This window comes from Eleutherodactylus coqui, chromosome 2, assembly GCF_035609145.1.
Source record: "Eleutherodactylus coqui strain aEleCoq1 chromosome 2, aEleCoq1.hap1, whole genome shotgun sequence".
In the NCBI taxonomy this organism is placed as follows: Eukaryota; Metazoa; Chordata; class Amphibia; order Anura; family Eleutherodactylidae; genus Eleutherodactylus; species Eleutherodactylus coqui.
In genome coordinates this window covers 294,940,942-294,946,941 of record NC_089838.1, presented here as the reverse complement: position 1 = coordinate 294,946,941, position 6,000 = coordinate 294,940,942, and the positions used below count along the sequence as shown (strand labels likewise).

Sequence of the window (6,000 nt, the reverse complement as noted above, 5' to 3'; positions counted from 1 at the left end):
GCTCTTTCACTTCCTATTTTTCAGCAGTCCTTTGAAAGAAGTTCTGATTGGCTAATACTCCACTTTCCTTTACACTATTTAATTACACCTCTCCCTTTCTTCCCTTCCTCCATAGGAGAGGAGGAGCGAAGCAGGCAGAAAGGGGAGCGGCAAAAGCAGACGCACTGCGCATGCGCAGGAGGGAAGGAGTCAGATGAGGCGGGTCTAGAACGACGTGGGAGTATGCGTATGACGTCACGGTGCGTAGCGGCGGCGGCGCTGTGTGAGGAAGGAGCCGTGGGAGTGCGCTCTCGGTGCGTCTCCATTAATCCCTGTCGGTGATCGCTCCGTTGTCCCGTTTCTGTGGTCGTCCGTGTTAGCGACCTGATCCTTGGCACCGTCGCTACATCTCCCCGCCTCCTGGAGAGGCCTTGAAGGTGAGGGCAGGGCCAAAAGCCTGAGCAATTCACGGTTGTGGGATACGCCGGGCCCGCATTGCATAATCAAGGTAGACTGGTGGTTGGGCGGAGTTGACGTAATCTTTATGTAGAGGCTTGTACGCTGGTTGCGTACATATCACTGAATGATGCTTGTCGCTGCGGTAAATGTATTATTGGCGTAATGCTGGGGAAAACCCCGTACGTACGTAGTTTACGTAGCGCCTCTGTGTGTGTTGGCCTTTGTACAACCCGTTTTCCTGTACGCGGACGGTGTGACTCATGGCGGAGTGATGCAGCAGCCTTGGCACGCAGCTTGGTGGTATGTTGGCGGGAGCTGGACTGTTTACGAGACTCCAGGCTGGAGCGCCTATTTACGTTCTTTGCGTAAATTAGTGGGCGGGGTTTCTGGAGAATGGGCGGGTTACGTGAGTTTCGTTCATCTATGCAGGAAAGAGCTGTTACGTTGTTGGCGTAAAATATTCCGGATGTTCTCTAATGTTACGCAACTTGCGTAAATGGGATCTATTGGTGAAAACAGAAGAAGAAACAATGTTTGTCTGCAGGTGACGGATCTGCCATCCGCTCTCATGTGGGCTTCTTGTCTTCATTTGGATCTGTTATACATTATTGATGCTGCTGTTTCCTCTATATTGTCTACTGTAATATTAACTCCTTGGAGACATGACTTTTTTTTTTTTGTCTGAATATTTTATTTTTTTGTCTATTTTCAGTGGCAACATTTAATGTACTGAAAGTTTTTTGAAAACTTTTGAGTGGGGTAAAATGGAAAGAATAGTCATACAATTTGGCAATACCAAATTTGATGGATTTTTTTTTAAATTTTTTTTTTATCATCGCTGCGGTTGTGTGAGGGCTTGCTTTTTGCAGGACGACTTATAGTTTCTATCAGTACCCCCTGGGGATAGATATGACTTTTTGCAAATTTTATTTATTTTTTAATAAAAAAAAGTCTTTGACATAGGTTGACCCCAAAAAGCGCAAGTGTAGCGGTTTAAAATTTATTTTCAAATTTTTTTTTATTTTTTTTTTTTTCTTTCTTTCTTTTTTTGCCGTCGTTCAACCTGTCACATGCAATGGAATATACTACTGTGGAAATAGACGTGCAGAGTTTTCTATTGCGTGTTGCAGACAGTTCTGGCCTTTGTGAAACCACCCAAAAGTATAAAAATGTTTTGTTTTTTTCTATAACTTAATTTAAAAAAAAAATTTATTTATAAAAACAACTTTTAGCTAACTTATTTTTACTTTTTTTTTTTTTCTTGTTTCCATAGCGGACTTGAACTTGCGATCGCTTATACAATGTACTGCAATACTTCAGTTTTGCAGTATGTTGTATTTTTGCACTCCTTAATAGGCAAAAATCCATTGGGACCCTGGGGACCTTCACAAGACCCCAGGCTGCTATGGCAAACAGACATCTGGTGATCTCGTCCATGCAGCAGACAAAAGGAGCCCTCTGCCTCTGCTATTTAAATGTTGCTTGCAGTAGTCATAGCAACATCTAAATGGTTAATGGCCGGGATCAGAGTTCTCTCTGATCATGGCTGTTGCACCAGACCCCCAACCCCCGCTGTGTATGGAGCATATTCCTCAGTGTGTCACCTTTTCTGAAAGTTGTAACAAGCCCTCTAATGACCCATTCTTTAGTACTGCCGTCTGCGTACGGAAGGGGGGGGCGCGTCACGGACCGTAAATGACAGTACAACGTCGCGTAAGATGGCGCTTAGTTCATGTAAGGCTGGAAGCCCTTTTGTTCTCCTTTTGTGGCGGCCTTCTTTGATATCGCGAGGAACATGTTGGGATGACTAGAAGAACAATGGGAGGAGGGATCGCTTTGTTCTCAGACCCCTTAATTAATGTAAACACAGACACACAGGTGAGGGCTGGTCGGGTATCGCCCCATTCACTGGCCCAGGAGGCTAGAAGGATACCTACACACAGGTTGGGAAACTGCTGGATATCGCGCTTGTGAACATGTCCTGTACGAGCAGAAGAGAGGCGGCTTTCAGGTAGGACCGCGTTGGTGAAGTTCCGATCCTCTCGCGCGATAGCGGGTCAGGCGTGGTGTCCATTGATTTCAGTGGGAAACTTCGCATGCACATCATATGGCCTTAAACCTCCCATTGAAATCAATGGCCATGTGTTCAGAGGAACCCAAAAAGGACGTGTAACACGCGGTGTCCTGCACATGGGAGGGAGGTCCGTGTGATGCAGGTATGCGCGAGAATCTTGGGGGCAATTCGCATCGCCCTTGGAGATGAGGCTTTACAGGGCAGTCATGGGTGTGCATGGGGGGAAATGTAACTTTTTGTTTTTTTAATTGATGCCTCTGGAAAATATCTTAATACTAGAGATGAGCGAGCGTACTCGGAAAAGCACTACTCGCTCGAGTAATTTGCTTTATCCGAGTATCGCTGTGCTAACCCTGAAGATTCGGGTGCCGGCACAGAGCGGGGAGCTGCGGGGGAGAGCGGGGAGGAAGGGAGGGGAGATCTTTCTCTCCCTCTCTCCCCTGCTCCCCGCTGCAACTCACCTGTCAGCCGCAGCGGCACCCGAATCTTCAGGGACGAGCACAGCGATACTCGGATAAAGCAAATTACTCGAGCGAGTAGTGCTTTTCCGAGTACGCTCGCTCATCTCTACTTAATACGTTTTAAGTGGTTATCCCATGAAAATAATGTACCAGGTGCCCACAGGAGAAATGGTTGAGGGTCTGACTTTTGGGACCCCGCTGGTGATCTAGAGGATGGCGGGTGCATGGACGCCCCCGGTGGTCACATGTGCACTGCTGCCCTGTTCTTGTCATTCTCATGGAGGGTCCCGGTGGTCTCTCCTGATTGCTCCCAATGGGATGGGTTGTGAAGCATCTGGGGGTCCACAATACACAACTGTGCTTGTCTATTCTGAGATACGATGCGTGGAGGAAGTTGTCTGGAAGCCCTGCGAAGACCACTGAGGCCGGTGGCACACGAACGGATTTGCATTGCGGTATCCGCACCACGGATTTGCATAAAATACCGTTTGGAACATGCTATGCAAAACAGCTTTTTCCTACACACGTGCGGAAATAAATTGCGCTATCCGCTTGATGAGGAAAAATCGCAGCGTGTTCTTTTTTTGTGCGGATTCCACACAGACGGCTTCCATTGAAGTCAATGGAAGCCGTCTGACCCGCAAATGACATTGCAGATAGTTATGGCTACCCGTGTCATCGCCTAGCGCTGTACTGTGCATGACCGACGGCGAGTGTCACTCCATAATACAGATCAACAGGTACGTGCAGATGCCAGTCGGACACAGGGCTAGGGTCTGCTGCGGGTGCCACATCTACAATCGGAGGTCTCCAAATCTCTGTAGTGTGACAGCCGGGGAGGCTAATGTCCCTTCTACACAAGCTGATTCTCTTGCATGACCCACGAGCGCATGACGCCGCTGCTAGCTCGGCCGCGCAGCCTGTTTACACCGCCGAGTCATCAATGAGAATCGCTCACCCCCCCCCCCCTTCCCTTCAGACCGATAGTCCAAATTTCTTCACCCGCTGTGTGTCAGATTCTCCAAGAGGTAGGAGTATAGAAAAGAAACCTCGCATCGCAGTCACATGGCCTAAATCATTTTACTACTGGACCCACGTGTACTTTTGTTCCCCACACTTGTGAATCCAATGCAAATTGTGTGTTTTTGTTGCAAAAGCACAAGGTACCCACATGAGAATCAGTAAACCCAGGTAGAATGGTGCCACAGATGCCATCAGCTGGTGCCCTTGTCCCGCTGCCAGCTGCTTCTTGGTATTACTTTCACTTTTGGTTTAATCTCCCTGTAGGTTCACAGTGATGGGAGAGCGTCCCGTTGGGCCTGTCATAGGGACTCGTCTACATGTACCTTAGAATTGGCGCATCAAACGGGCGCATGTATGCGCTGAATGGAGCCCATTGATTTCATTGGGTTCACTGACACAGGGATATTTTTCACGTGAGTTTCGGTCACATGGATAAAAAACAAACCAAAAATGCAGCACATCCTGTTTTGGCGCGTATTACACAGCGAAATAGGCCAGCGCAAATCTGCAGGAAACCTCTGTATTCACTGCAGCAGAAGTCCGACACCTTCTGCATATGGAATAGGATTTTTTTGCTTGTAAATATGCAGCGTATTCGCACAAAAACCCGCAGGAAGGGCTCAAATCCACAGAGCGACACCGCATCCAGTTACGTGAGGGCGCTGTGCATTACACGATCGACCCCTTTATATGGCCGTGGATTCCGCTCAGAATCTGCCTGTAAAACTCTTATTTGGTGGTTTTTGCAGTGTAATCTGCACAGATTTAGCCCTGATAATGGGCAGAATCTGCACACGAAATTTCTGAGGCCTCCCTCACACAGGGCGTTTGCAGAAACGCTGCGTTTACTGCAGATTCCGCCCCGTTTCAGCAGCGCTGGCATACTTTATTCCAGCGTTTTGGCTGCGTTTTCAGCCGAGCTGAAACCGCAGCCAAGAATGCTGAAAAAAAAAAAAAGTAATCACCTAGCCGCTGAAGTCCGGGTCGCAGCCGCTGGTCTCTGCTGCTGATCCGGGCTTCCTCAGCACTCCCAAGTCTATTGCTGGAGGCCAGGTTTGAGAACCCGGCCTCCGGCAATAGAGTACTATGATTGGTTGTCGGTGCTTGCTCGATGCCCAATCACAGCCCTTCATTGACTGTCTCAGCCAATCAGAGCTTGCCGGCGCTGATTGGCTGAGACAGTGGCAGAGACCAGCAGCCGCGACCTGGACTTCAGCGGCTAGGTGAGTATTAAAGGGGTAGTCTCGCGGCAGCAAGTGGGGGTATACACTTCTGTATGGCCATATTAATGCACTTTGTAATATACATCGTGCATTAAATATGAGCCATACAGAAGTTATTCACTTACCTGTTCCGTTGCTAGCGTCCTCGTCTCCATGGTGCCGTCTAATTTCAGCATCTAATCTCCCAATTAGACTCGCTTGCGCAGAAGGGTCTTCTCCCATCTGTTCGGTCCGGCACGAGCGACATTCTGGCTCCGCCCCCTTCTACGCGTCATAGCGTAGCTCTGCCCCCGTCACGTGTGCCGATTCCAGCCAATCAGGAGGCCTGACACTTTGGGGTTTTTCTTGGCTTGCTTTTTTTTTTTTTTGCTTGGACCGGCACGGAGAAGTGACACTTCTCTATTTTCTGTGGAAACGTCAGAAATTCTGCATTCCTCGGATTTTGCCCATTAACCTAGCTAAGCATGGCTTCCCACGGACGTATTTGCGTACAGGATACGCAGAGAACAGACTGATTTTAGTGGGTCTCTTTTCATTTACTGTTTTGCGTGTGCAAAAAAAACAACCACATTTGTGCACCAGGGGCCCCATAGTATGAAAAAAGACCCATGTCCATCCAGTTCAGCCAATCACCCCCTAATTTTCTTGGAAAACATCTGGAACTGATTGGGTCACATAGCCTTTTAAATCGTGGGTGTGTCTCGCGCCCATGTAAAATGTACCTGTCAGTGCAAAAAGTACAGTAATGTGCGCAAAAGCGTGACGGTATGACACAGATATG

General features: G+C 48.3%; 1 protein-coding gene across 3 annotated transcripts in view; it reads left to right on the top strand.

Moving 5' to 3' along the window:
• Positions 1-232: 232 nt before the first annotated feature.
• The window catches only part of BRD4 (bromodomain containing 4), a 51,273-nt gene continuing 45,505 nt past the window's right edge, over positions 233-6,000 (top strand). For all 3 annotated transcript variants that reach the window (XM_066593342.1, XM_066593343.1, XM_066593340.1), the window contains exon 1: positions 233-416. The gene's annotated coding sequence lies outside the window, so the exon portion shown is untranslated. The remainder of the gene's footprint in view (positions 417-6,000) is intronic.